General features: G+C 36.6%; 1 long non-coding RNA gene across 19 annotated transcripts in view; it reads right to left on the bottom strand.

Moving 5' to 3' along the window:
• The window catches only part of LOC106557625, a 195,822-nt gene that overhangs the window by 111,534 nt on the left and 69,425 nt on the right, over positions 1-14,863 (bottom strand). For 13 of the 19 annotated variants that reach the window (XR_005377132.1, XR_005377135.1, XR_005377139.1 and 10 more), the window contains 3 exons: positions 14,417-14,512; positions 13,911-14,061; positions 10,952-11,791 (listed from right to left, as the gene is read on the bottom strand). This is a non-coding gene — a long non-coding RNA (uncharacterized LOC106557625). The remainder of the gene's footprint in view (positions 1-10,951; positions 11,792-13,910; positions 14,062-14,416; positions 14,513-14,863) is intronic. The other 6 variants (XR_005377137.1, XR_005377144.1, XR_005377142.1 and 3 more) reach the window with 4 other exon arrangements.

Here is a 14,863-nt window from a genome sequence, read left to right as displayed (position 1 = left end):
CAAGATCATTTTTATGGCATGGTGTTATGGTGGTAGAACTTTGGGGTAGCTAAATAGAAATATCTTCCCATAATCCGCCAGAAATAAGGCTATTCTTTTTCAGCTCAGAAATTCATATCTGGGCAAATTTCAGTTTGGATATTTGCAGCCTATCAAAGATCATGATCTCATCCTTTGAGCTCTAGACTCTCTTTTAAGTCATGAGGATATTTATTTTCTTTTGGAAAGAGCAAGGAGATTGAGGAGAGTTCTTATGGTCCCTCAAAAGTGATAACTTACTCCCCAGCAGAGATGCCAGCTTCTGCCTTTTTTAAGCAAATAATTTACATATATGGGCTTTATTTTTTTTTTTTTCACTTGAAAACCAGTATCATTAGAATCAATGGCGTTTTTCAAGGTAGGGGTGCAAATACTAACCCTGTGTGGTATTCAATAACCAACTGCATTGTTGGAATTTTTAAAAAGATGTTCCTATTTACAAGACCTGTATCATAGAGGAGAAAGGGGATCATTTCTCATCCAGAAGTTGGCAACTCCACACTCCAGTTCCTTACCACACCAGAACCAGGATTCTTTGTGTATATGACTACAACCTCAAACCTCCACCCCTGGCCAGCAGTGAGGAGGGCACTCATCTCTCAGCAGCAGATGGGAAGGTTGATCTTATAATCATAAGTCAGCAACTTACAAAAAGGCTATTTAGAAAGGGTTCTGCTAAGGTACAGATTAAAAAGGCCACACTATATAGGAAAATAATAATAAAGTTTTTTTATCAGTAAAGGGGTCACAGTGTGCTTCTAGAGGACAATAATCTATTAGCTGAGATTTTAATGGTCTGAATATGTGACATGAAGTTCTACTGCTTTTGGAGTCCACTTATCTCTTTAATGATTCTTTAAGTGTAAAGGATTCAGGTTCAAAGAATTCTGGTAAACAATGCTTGAAGAGTGTACTTTAGCAAACTGAAGGCTCTTTATAAACTGTGTTTAACTCCATGATTCCCCAAACATGTGTAACCATGCAGCTCATAACATGTACTCACTTAACATGGAAATAACCTCCTTAGAAGAGTCTTTGAAAAACACTTACCTCCTAAAATCTAAAGATTCCTAGAGATTCCTCAAATCTTTTCTGAAAAAAAGACTCAACCTGAATAGACTTTGATCTGTAGCCTTCTAAATTAGTGCAAAACTAACAGAATAGTATTTCACTGGCTCCTTATATGTCTCACATTTCCTCTTTCGAATGTTTTCGTTGATCTTCACAGCTCCACAAAATGGGTTTTATCTTAGAATTGAGTTTTGCCATTCTAACCTGACACCAGGAAACCACAACCCACTCCAAAGACTTCTGAAAATGATTTCAGTGGAAAATCTTCTGACATCAGAACAATAGTACAATGACTCAATTTGCAAGACATTCTCTGGCTAGAGCCATACCACCCTCCTGTATCCCCAAGATATTAATTCCTTGAAAATTGTCATCCCAAATCCTCCCATGATTCTCACATAGGCATATGCAGTCACTACCCTTATGCTCCAAATGACACCTGCTTCACTCACTTTCTCAAGATTTGGAGAAGTGCTGTACTATGGGAAGACCACTGGTTAGAACTAGGCGCTCTTGGGATCCAATTCTTACTCTGAAATCATCAACCTGAGGACCCTACAAGTTTCTTTCTGTAATTTCATATACTCCTCTGAAAAGGAGAAATAGGAAATCTATGCCTCTCAGTGACAATAGTATCCTGATGGAGAACAGAGAATCTGGTGGACTGATTTTCTCTTTACCACCAGCCCCCTCATTTTCTTACACCATTATCAGAACTGCCAACAACCAAAAATAAAGATTGCATTGATATTTATTGTAATAAACCTTTATCTTGGAAAATAATGGTGAATAGCTTAAGAAGAAGAGCCATCATCTCTGCACCACCATTACCCACAGTCCTTTCTGCAGAATGTAATCTTCACTACAGGAACAAAAACAGTATTTTCCAAGACTCTGCAGGGTATTTGTGACTATAATGGGGTAGAGAGCTTTGCAATAGACTCCCATTTCTCAGGCAGAAAGGCCTTAGGACTGTACTTAGAAAGGAGTTGATAAGTGAACAAAGAAGGCCAAAAATTCACACCACTTCAGTGAAACTCAGGAGCACTGCATGGTGCTATTTCAAAAAACAAAGGATATTCATTCTTTCATTCATTCATAAATAGACACTAACTACTTTTCAGCAGTCAGAGGAAAAGGAAATTGGGATTTGGGCCCTCTATGTCCTTAATTGCTGCTGCCAGTTGAAGGGTGGGAGATTGTCTTCCTATGTTCCAGGCGCAGTGGGGTGGCCAGCACCATAGTGAACAGTGGCTCATGGCAGCACTGGGACAGCAGAGGGGCATGAGGACTGGCATGGCTGTGAGACAACCTCCCTTCTTACTGAATAAGCCAGGGGCTTAATTACTCTCCCTCACAAAGGGGTTTACTAGCTCCAATGGATTTTCAAACAATGAGTCTGGGTGATTGATTTTTTTTTTTTTTTTTTGGTAGGAGAGATTCCATCAAGTTAAGGTTCATGTACTGTGCATTATTTAGCAAAAGATGGCCACTTTATTATTATTACTGGATGCATACCTCACTGAAAAAATTAACTATTTCTTTGGAAAATTATGCGCTATAGCACTGAATGCTAAGTGTCAGAGAAATGGAGCTGTCTCTATTATTTATGTCAAACTTATTTGTCACCAAAGCCAATTCCAAAATAAAAGATTTTTGGTTCTTTCTTTTTATGTTTGCATAGAAAGAACCTTCCCCCAAATTACTGGTGGCTTAGTGTGTAGGCAGTGCAGTCATGAGTGTTTTAGTTAATGTATGGTTTGTTTTGCAAAGACTTTTGAGCATTTAAAAGGAATGTTCATGAATTTCCAAATGCTATGTTTGCTGTAGCAAGACACTCAGAGTAATCATTACCTCCAGCTGTGATTTCCATCTTCCCCACCGCTGCTCCCCTGTGTACTTCTTTTATATTTGACAGACATTCTGCATTTTTAGCTTCCCTGACAATAATTATGTAGTTGGTGAGCAGCAACCATTAAGCTTAGGTGCATTTAGTTCCTACTTAGTCCCAATTATATGATCATGAAGCACTTCAAGAGGTAACAGAAAGTCAAGCATTATAACAATGTAAAACTGGGAATTTAAATAAAAAAGGAGAGGAAAAAAGTTATTTTGAATGAAGTAGAAGCTAAAACACATTTTCTATGGAGGTTCTTTTTAAATGTAATGTAACCTTAGAAAAAATTATTTGAAAATAATTATGAAATTACCATTAGAACACATGCATAAGCTAGAGTAAACTGTGAGATTTTTAAATCTTCTGAATCTTTTTCTCAAATATTAAAACATTTTAACAAGACTGTCCCTAAACAGTTACCTCTTAGTAACTCAAGAGTTGTTTTTTGTTTTGCTTTTCTGTAGTATCTCAGAAGCTTATCTCTCATTTTAAGACTCCTTTCAACCTCTCCTTCATAGCAGTTTAGGAATAAAACACAATTTAGATGCAATTCTATATTAATTTACTTGAAATATGCAAATAAAACCAGAAGCTTAATATATTACAACTATGTAGCAATGTCTTCAGAGGCATATTATGTATAAGTGTGTGTATTTTAGCTTATATTCTTGGGAGCCAGACATAGCTGATCAAGCTAGACATCGCTGAACCTAGTAATGATCATTTTCTTTCTTTTCACTGTTTTTTTTTTTTTCTTGGTAAAAATATTTTTATGGAAACTCTTAATAAGAAAAAAAAAAACAAGTAGTATTTTCTTAACCATCAAATTCCAAATTAGCTTTGGGAGCTGTGAGATGCATATCACGTACACACACAAAAACTTTTCTCCAAAAAGTATGAGACCTACCATTCAAGTGTCAAATGAGACAGCAGACCTAAATTTATTTCTTCTAACTCCCTGACAATTTGGAATTTGACGGATTAAAAAAAGTACTACCTGTTGTTTTTCTTATTAAGAGTTTTCATGGAAATAGCTTTACCCTCCCACAAAAGAATGCAATGACAAGTAAGGAAATAATCATTATTAGTATCAGCTATGTCTAGCTCCCAAAAATGTAAGCTCAGAGGAAGTCTGACTCCATTATATAGCTCTTGGTTGCATATAATTCAGATGTCAGATAGACTCAAAAACATATATATATACATATTTTTATACTTTAGATATTAGGATTGCAAAGACGCAGCTTTGGAAACAAAATGATGGAAAATACTAAATAGTATCTTCATAACATAGTAAAATTTTTTCATTTGGGTCCCTTCTCATTGACTATAGGTAATTGGCTGAATAGAAAATAATGGGAGAAGCTAAAGTGAGATTACATCCAAGCAATTATTACTGAACCATTTTCTAATGGGAACTAGCGAGTTATCCATCATAACTTTATCCTTAATTTATATTGATGATCTTTTTATGTCAACCATTTCTATCATCCTTTGTTATATTTATATGTATTTATAACTTTTCTAGAATTAATTATGATTGATCTATACTTCCTTTTAGATATGGTGAGTTCCACTTTTTTATTAATTCCATTGTCTTCTCAAATGTAGGGGTAATTCCTTCATAAGCAACAATCATCACAATTCAAAGCCATTAAATAAATCTCTTACATCCTATGAGTTGGGGTATTCATCTTGGAAACCTAACTTCACACCAAAAATTACCAAAACTGGTCATTAACATGAATAGAGAGTAAATAGGTTAAAAATGTAAGGCTTACAAACTTTTTTTTTTAGTATATAAAACTGAACATAGTACAGTGAAATCCAGCTCAGGGTGTTCTTTTTCCACCCTTTTTAATCTCCCTATATTAAATATCACATTTTTTCTTACTCTAACATACATTCAAATTTAGAGCCATCCATCTTAAAATTTCTTTTGCTGATATACATAAAAAACATAAAAAATCTCCAAATGTAATACTACAAAATTAGTTTCTCTAGTGTCTTGTGTATTACTAAGAGTGAATGTATCACTAAGAGGTTGGTTGTGGACACTTCTGGGGAGAGGGAGACCATTACAATGAACTGCCCTCAAATTGGTATCCACAAGCCAAATTGCTTCAAGTCTGCAGATGTGGTTTTAAAAGTATACTTCATGGTCCACTCTCTCATCCAAACATATTTCAGAACTCTTCAGATAAACTTATGGTCAAGATTTTGAAATTGGTTAAAATGTTAATTTTCTCTAAAACGTATGTATGAAGTCCAAGGAGACTTCACTCAATAGGTGTTAGTCAGGAGCCTATGTTTCTCACTATTGTCCCTGGCATTGCCTCACTTTCTATTACAAGAGCATGTCCCTGGGGATCCCTGGGTGGCTCAGTGGTTTAGCACCTGCCTTTGGCCCAGGGCGTGATCCTGGAGTCCCGGGATCGAGTCCCACGTCGGGCTCCCGACATGGAGCCTGCTTCTCCCTCCTCCTGTGTCTCTGCCTCTCTATCATAAATAAAAAAAAAAAAAAAAAAAAAAAAGAGCATGTCCCTGAAGAGGAACCATCACCAACTGGGCTAAAGAACAGCCTGACCTCTTCTGGCATACTAGCAGGCAGAAAAAGGGAAGCAAAGACAAAATTAGGGCCACATACCCCACACTCTAGCCTGTCAGCATTCTCCTTGGGCTCTGATGGAGAAATGAGGGTTGTGTCCTTCATCTGCATTTTACAGATGGGCACATTCAGATTCACTATGGGAAAGAAACCTTCCATTTGATACCAAGCCTTTAATCTTTAGCTAAAGCATGGGATCCCTCCTTGGAAAATATGTGTTAGAGTCAGGGAGAGACATAGATTCAAGAACAAACTCAGCTCCACTCCCATTTCTCTCTGGACTAGCAGTAAAGCAAAAGTGCTATTTTTTGAGGGCTGCCATGATCTTGTTACTTAATGCATTTTAATTTTTCCATAACACTTTATTAGAGAAGCTTTAAATTTGTCCTTTTTCTGACAGAAAATAAGCAGCTATGTGGTTTAAATAAAATTTACATAAAGTGTTCCTATTTAAAGCTCAACATTTAGTAACCCAAATAAAGGGAAAGGTACTAAAAATACTTACCAGTGGGATATATATTTTGTTTCCTTCAATTTCAGAATGAAAGTTCTTACTTTCAATGAAGTACCACAGACCATGTAAGCAGTATCTTGTACTTTAAAATCTCTTAACCAGGCTTTTGGGAGAAATAATGGATCCAAATGCTGTGTCTTATCAGTAAAATGCATTTCATGGTAAATTCAGAAAGCATTGAGTGGAACAGATGTATGGTCTTTAAGGGCCATTTATTACACCAATCCTATTAGAAATAATAATGATGCAGCTTCTCTCTCTTAATAATATTTTGATCCTTGTCCTTTTGCTACACATAATACCATAAGTTAATACTTTACATGAAAATCCATTTCCAGGACAATCCTATTGGGCTGCTGTACTACAGTAAACTCTAATCTCTGGAAAAGAGGGAAATTGCCATAAGAGCTAACAATGTCTATCTTTTAAATATAGGTTGCTATTTTCTTTTGCATTTAGTAGAAGAGAAAAGAAATAAAGGTGGCACCTTTCAAAAGACCTATTAGGATACCAAAAAAAAAGACTAAATAAAGATAATCCCTCCAAGTAGGAGACCAAACCACCCAATCCTGGGATAATGAAAATAGATGTCATTTTATTCAACTGAATAAGTGAATGCTAAACAGGAATATGCACATAATGAAAGATGACATTGTAGCCTTTAAGAACCTTTCAATCCAAGGCAGACAGTTTATAAAAATATGGCTATATGTAATCATGCAGTGCAAGATTTGTCAAATTGTTTACAAGTAATTTTATAGCTTCCTCCTACACAAACGTTCATAGGGCACAGATGAATCCCATTAACAGAAGAAAGGCTGTTACAAACGATGGGGAGCATGGGTTTCTACTTCCCTGCTAGCTCCCTTACCCCAACTCTTCTAAAAAAGGGAAAAGAGACAAAACCATTTCTGAAAAACAGAGCTCAGGAGGACAGCTCACTCTACATGAGTCCCTCTTTGTCTCAATCATTCATTCAGTATATACTTACTGAGTGTACACGATGCACCAGGCAAGCAGCTACGGCTGAGGATACAATAAGGAGCATAACAAGGTCCCTCCCTTCAAGGAAATTGTTGTCTAGGGGGAAGAGAAATCTACAGACTATTACAATACAGCACACTAAATCTCTGCTTTGAATGCTGTGCTCTGCGATAGAAATTCAAAAAGCTGAGAGCACCTGGAATTCAAAAAGACAAAAAGGGCCTGCATGCAGAGGGGGAGATGCGACTGGCATAAATGTTGTAATTTCCATTATCACTTTAGATCACGGAATGCAGGAAGATATTCCACAACCTTCAAGACTTTCTCCCCACTCCCACATTCTTCCCATCTATCCCTCATATCCTCCTAACATAGACCCCAAAACAGTTGTCCTAATTTTTTTGTATCCTATAAATAGTTCTCCAAAAATAACCAAATAAAATCATTCTGAGAAATATTCAGTTGAGTGCAATGTGACTGCAAGATTGTGTCTCTCAGGGACTCATAGTCCCCTAAAACCAGTAACATGGGCTATTAAAGTAGAAATTTCATCTGAGACATTAGAATAGATAGGTATCAGACACCAAAGCAAGATAGATACAAGACCAACAAATGAATTTTCTAGGGAACCTGGCATGTGTAGTATAAATTTAAAATGGTGTTTTACTTATATTCAAATTAAGAATATAAAAGAGTCAAGTGAGAATTTCAGGGGAGGATTTACAAGAAAGGTTTGTATGGCAAGAGGAACTCTATAGAAACCATGTACCCCAAAGGGAGGGAGGAAAGACTTTTCTCTTCAACTCAAGTCAAAAGGGAGGAACTTCAAAGGGACCTCTCCTCACAGTGAAAGGGACTCAATAAACTATTATCTGCCTTCCACCTAAGAGGCTTAGTAAGCAGGAGAGGTGGCACAGGAAGGTGCTTTGATGGTGCAGAGAATGAGAGTTGCTTCTGTATTAAGACTGGTCTGCCGTCCCAGAAATTGCACAGGCAAAAGGGCACAAATGTTTTCTTTGATCAGATGTGGGCCTTACAAAAAAGGCACCAATCAAAATTGCTAGAGAGGACTGCCCTGCGAGAAAACCATCTGGGCAGTCATGGGAACTCCACAGAGAGAATGAAGTGAAGACCTCTGAAATTTTAGAACTTAGAAGGACGGGATCCCTGAGTGGCGCAGCGGTTTAGCGGCTGCCTTTGGCCCAGGGCGCGATCCTGGAGACCCAGGATCGAATCCCACTTCGGGCTCCCTGCATGGAGCCTGCTTCTCCCTCTGCCTATGTCTCTGTCTCTGCCTCTCTCTCTCTGTGTGTGACTATCATAAATAAAAAAAAAAAAAAAAAAAAAAAAAAGAACTTAGAAGGACAACATAAAACAAGAAGAAAAAGCAGCCCTCACAGTAGGGAGAGTATCATCCTTTGTGTCGTGGGGCAGGGGTGCCTCTGGGAACCCAGAAGAGCACCCTTCTGAGAGTCAACTCTAGACAGCCACCAAGCTCCCAGGGCAAAATGCTAGTGCGTGACATTACCAATCAAGAAAACCTTTCTCACCAAGCGCCCTCCATAGTGCACTTGATGGGATGAGCACTGGGTGTTACACTGTATGTTGGCAAACTGAATTTAAATAAAGTATTTTAAGAAAAGAAAAGAAAACCTTTCTCACACGTCCTCTTCCTCTTTCCTCAGACTTCATGGTGAGAAACAAAAAAGAGCAAACAATAAAACAAAAGCCTGAAAAAAGGATCTTAGGGAAAAAGGTTCACAACTTGGGAAAAAGGGCAAAAGGAAGACTGCTTTACCTTTCAGGGTCACTCTGGAGCAGTGGCTAATAGGTTTCCTCGAGGGGAATCATTATGTCACTTACTAGCTACTGATTAGGGCCCAGATTCTGGAATTAACATTAACTTATAGATTTCTGTCCAAGAGAAAATATAACCCAAAAGTTACAGTTCTAGGACAACTTGTCAGTAATTTAGGAAACTTAATTCCGCTTTCTTCACCTTAGTGACAATATCTATTCCAGAAGCATCTTTATCATCCTGCTCATTTTATAATCATGTGTGAGTCATGTTTTAAAGTTCTGAAAAAATACTTTGCTGGAGAGACAAACTTTCTGTTTCTCACTGCTAACCATAGTCTGCTGCAGAACCCCAGCCAAGAAATAAGATTTAACTGTAATTCAGCTCCAAAGTTTTCATTAGTACACATGACTATTCCTTCTAATTTCCGAGCTGAGACTATATTAACAATACAGAATGACTTTAAAGGTTTTAGTAACCTGAAAGTGATCATAAATGTCACGTATCTGTCAAAATGACCTTTCCAGGGACAGAAGAATACTTCTGTCAATATTTTTAAAGAAAATCAATAACAGAAAATAAAAATGATGTTGTCTTTGATAAAAATCCCACAAGTTCTGTTTGTTCTGCTTCCATTAAGCTACACCATATTGTGGTCTTCTAATACTACAGAAGGATGATAGGTTCATATGGGCCACTAGAAGAAAATCAGAACATATATTTCTTTGTTCTTCTCTCTAATCATTATGTCTCAGTTTCGGTTTTAAAAAAAGATTTTTATATATAATTGATGTATGCTTCTTTTAACTACAGATAGCATATTTAAATTCAAAAGCACTTTACGTGCTAGAAAATATACTGCACTGAATCAGGTATTCATAAGAATATGAAAAGCAAGCTCCAAAAGTAATAATTTTCATCAGGACAATTTCATTTGAATTCCACTTCACCCAAATGATACCAATAATGTATTTTTCTTGAGCAATTATAAAAGCAGATGGAATCTTATTATAGATTTTTGCATAGCAACAGTAAGATTAACTATAACCAAAGTTGAGATGACCTATAAAACCTGGCACAGTTTGTGCTATAAAGATTTTAACATTTTAACACCCTAAACACAGACATTCAAATGAAATAAAATTCAGAACTATGAATAAATAAATGAAATTTGTTAGAACACACTTTCATTAAACACAACCTTTGAACGTCATACAAAAAATTAATATATCTAATTCAATAAGAGTAGCAATGCATAATAACTTCATGTTATACACATTTCACAGTTCACACAGGAATGAGTATAATCTCTGAAATCAAGTCTGAAATTTGGGGTCTGCACAGATTCAAAATCAACATAGAGTCAAACTCTAAACCTACTTCTTACTGGCTGTAGAATTTGGGGAGAAAAGTAACCTAGGCTATTTTAATCCCCTTTCCATCATAATGCTCTACTGCAAAGTGTTTTGAGTACCAAATATAATTAAAACAATTTATGTGAATTACTCTGTACACTTCTAAATCCTATGTTTGTGTTAATATTAGAGTTTCTGTTAAATACATGTTTTCTCTTCTTGGGGAAGGAGTACCATTATAATGTAAAAGTTCTTCCTGAAACCTAATAGATCATAGGAAGAAGGTATAACGTGCCATCTGGGAAAGCTCCAACATGATTAACGGAGATTCTAAACTTGAGAAATGAAGGAGGAAATGGAGAACCCATAAATGGATGTCTCTCTGCTACTGCTTCTTCTCATTTCCGGCCAGTGGAATGAGAAGGCAAGGATCACATTATTCCCAGTGCATGCAAGAGGGAGCCCAAGTGCAGCAGATTTTACCACCACTGGCAATGGCGCTCAGAGAGCAGAGGTCCCAGCAAGACTCCCGGGGCTGAAGCCAGGCTGACACTCAGGGTTCTAGACTGCAAGGAAAGCCCTGCTCATCCTCCTTTTTTTTTTTTTTTTTTTCTTTTTTTCTACTGCTCTGGACCCACTGAAGGCCAATTGCAGAGCATCAGAAATCTAGGAGTTGAAGACTCACCATTCCATGAGACTGACACTGCTGAGGGTGACAGAGTAGCCCTTGTCAACATTTAGCTTTACAGAAACTGATGGAAAGCAACTTGATAACATCTCCCTTTTTCAAACTGCAGCTTTGTTAAGTGTAGCACAGAGAATAAATAATTTAAAAATCAGAAAAAAGATGAATAGAAGATTCTTCATATTTTAATATCTTGTTCTTTGAAGTTACAAGATAAAAAAAATTTGACTCAAAATCATGTTAATCATTCCATTGCATAAGCAGATACGCTGTAGCTCCTGAAGTAAAAATTGAAACAACAAATGCAAATAGACATGAGGTTATTTATAAGTAGCAAATGGTCACTTTGAACTATTAAATAATAGATTGTATTAAACTAGTTTCTCCTGCACTTTCTTGTGTGGTTTTGAGAAACAGAACATGAAAGATAAATACTGAAAGGTAAGTCATCTAAGTAATATTAGATGATAAGCACATTGCATATTCATAACTACTGCTTATAACTTTGGAAAACAGTGCCACTTACTCATGCTATTCAAGAAGCCACCTCCATACACAACTAACTTTTCAGCTTTGGAGAATAGCTACTCTTCAAATGATCTATGTGGTCAATCAACAATTTAAGAAAAAGTGTACACATGGTATCTAGCAGTTTCTGATGTTTTTGGTACTAAGCATGGTCATATGAAAGTGATAAATTCCAGCCTGCAGCTGCCATGATAATAAAGTTGCCAGTAAGTCAAGTTCTATCTAAATATATGCACATGTATTTCTATTACAATTACATTTACCCAGATGACATCAATTATCTCAAGAGTTAAAGGGCATTTCTTCACACCCCTGTAAAAAAAAAAAAAAAAAAAAAAAATTACTCAGAGTAAATTATGCTTTCAACAAATCCCCAAATCTACCCAATATGCTCCAGGATACCATTCAGATTTTATTTGAAAGAATAGATTCTGGACCTTGACTTGAATGTTCCCAGCCATCACAACTGAGAAAATAAAGGTTTTTACTATGCAATACTATTACATGGGATTTTTGTCTCTCAAGATTTTGGTGATCACTAAAAGAAACAATACTTTTAACCCAACATTTGTTCACAATCATATCCTTAAACCTAAGGTAAATAGAATCATTTTTCCTTAATATTTTTTCAAAATAATGATACTATGTAGTCATAATATCTTTTTCTATGTGTATGCATAACAGAATTCAGGATTAAAAATATAGAATCCAACAAATCAGGTGTGCTTGGGTGGCTCAGTCAATTAAGCATCTGCCTTTAGCTCAGGTCATGAGCCTGGAGTCCCTGATCGATCCCCGAATTGGGCTCCCTGCTCAGAGGGTTGTCTGCTTCTCTCTCTGCCCCTTACCTTCACTTGTGCTCTCTTTCTCTCTCAAATAAATAAAATCTCTAAAAAAAATTTTTTAAAGAATCCAACAAATTATTATTTTAGTTTACCCAGGAAAATCCTGAAGATAACCATGATAAAAACAGCCAATAAACAGAGGAATTGAGATTCCACTCTGCAGTCATCTCTAGTTAAAACCAACTGCAAAACACGAAACCACAAGAGCCAAAAGCCAGACCAGAGCACTAGTTCTGCCAATGAGGAATGGCCCACTCCACTTGTGTCCTTTGGTGAATGGAGCCTCCACTGATGGACCTCAAATCTGAGAAGGTTTGGGAAGGTGATTTCAAAAGTCTTCTTAGTTTTAAAATACTATACTTGAGTAAGGATGGTGCAGGATTACATTACAACTTGCAAAAGTAGTGACAATCCACCCCCCCCTCCAAAAATCACAACTTTCATGAATACTTTTCCCTCTCCAAGAAACTCACCTTCAAAAATAGAAAAGCTGTACATCAGGAAAAAAAGCAAAAACTTCTTATAACACATACATAGCACAATTATAAAATTATGTTAATCCTATACAGTAATTTCACACGTGCATATAAAATTATGTGCATATACACTACATATAAACTCCCCATTCTATTCCTGCCTGTGTCCATTTCTCCTAGGTGTGAACCAAGAGTCAGATGTTGAATCAAATACATGTTGATATAATGAATCGCTGGCTGCCACCCATATGTTTCATGGTACAGAATATAGTATACCACAGAGTGATCCACTATTTCAAAAACGTTTTCTATTCAGACATGATACAAACACCTCCTCTTGTTCACAGGATCTACAATCTGATTATGAGTTATAAACTTGGAACATTTAATGTCTAAGCTGCCTGCATTTAAATATAAAGCACAATCTGAATAACTAAGTGCGTCAACCATATTAATTTGCAGTCCTGGTAGGAACTATAAATTCAGAGGAAAGTAATCAATTCACCAAGGAAATAATGTTGATCTCTTAGCCTTATATCATATTCAGCCTGGAATTATCCCACTGCCATTTATTAGAAAGAGAAATATAGCATATGAGGCAGCAGAAACCATCAACCATTCCTAAATAGAAGCAATCTCTACATATGGTTTTCTAGAAATAATGTAGTGAACAGGTTGTAAACAGCAAGAAAACACTGAGTCATTATACTTTGTAATTCTCAGTTCAGGGAATGAGATGAAAGCTTTTTCTCGGTATTCACCCCCCTCCCAATTTGTGACAAGAAAAAAAAGAAAGATGAGTGGGATACCCTGTAAGGGTCTAAAAGATCATTTCCTTTGTTCATGAAATGGTATCAGGAACTTATCTAGTGGCCACATCACCGTCTCCTCTATTACTAAGACCGTCAGTCACTTGCGGCACTAGTGTCATCATTTTCTAATGTAGATACTGTACTTAGCACATTGGGGGTAGGTGTGTTGCCAGAGGAAGTCATGAGCATTGAGAAATGACAGAACCCACCATAAAGACGCATCACAAAGGTTTCCACAGCCTTACCATGATAAGTAGGAGAGCAAACAACCTTGTCCACCCCCTCTTTAAGAACCTACCTTGTGAGGATTTCCCTGAATGACAGCTTTCAAGGTGTCCTTCTGCATTTTTTTTTTTTTGCACTGCTTTTAACATGCATCATGTTTAGCAGAAATCTGGAAATGTTATTCCTCAGAAAGTACTTGTAGACTCTGAAAGAGTTGGGTTGTTCTTCAGGAAAACCAAGAAAATATTCAAAAACAAATTGAACAGTCAGTAAATAGGCCTTGTAGCAAAGTCTAAGATATAGACCACTGATTGTAAAGGAGAAAAGATGAAAAAGTGATGAAGGCACACTTCTGAATGCCTGACTTATTTTAAGATGAAAGTGGAAACCAGATAACTTGATATTTATACTTAGCTATGTTGTAAAAAAGACATAAAAGCTGTTGAATATTTCTGTAGCTGGCACAAAATTATAGTCACTTTACCTGGAATTCATCAGGCATAGGCCAAATAACCTCATATAATGAAGACTTAGAATAAAATAAAAATGCACTTGATTGGATTTTTATTAACTACTCACCTGTTTTCAATCTTCCCAATTCAGTTCATGTGAGAGTAGACAGAGAATCTTGACATAGCATGAGTTTTTCCCATTCAATGCTCAGCAAACTAGAAACTGGAAAGATGTGCTCATTTTAAACTTATGGTTTATGAAAGATTGGGGAAGCCTGGACCCCACAAAACTCATGGCAACCTAAAGAAATTTCATTCTTCAGTATGTATCTGAGAGAGAGAAAGAGAGAGAGAGAGAGAGAGAGAGAGAGAGAGACACCAGAGAGGAATTTCCTTAACCATAACCACCATAATTAACCAATCCATTAATGAGAGGGCTGCCCAGAAGCAATTAGGGAATGAAATCAATCTTCTTTGGCTTAAGATTCAGGCTCTCTCTCCTTTCTATTGTGCCAGTTGCTTCCTGTCATCATTTACTCATAAAATTGGCACACGGATTAGATTAGAGTTGAGG

The sequence above is a fragment of the Canis lupus genome, chromosome 23, assembly GCF_011100685.1.
Source record: "Canis lupus familiaris isolate Mischka breed German Shepherd chromosome 23, alternate assembly UU_Cfam_GSD_1.0, whole genome shotgun sequence".
Classification (NCBI taxonomy): domain Eukaryota; kingdom Metazoa; phylum Chordata; class Mammalia; order Carnivora; family Canidae; genus Canis; species Canis lupus.
This window is presented reverse-complemented; position numbering and strand designations above follow the sequence as displayed.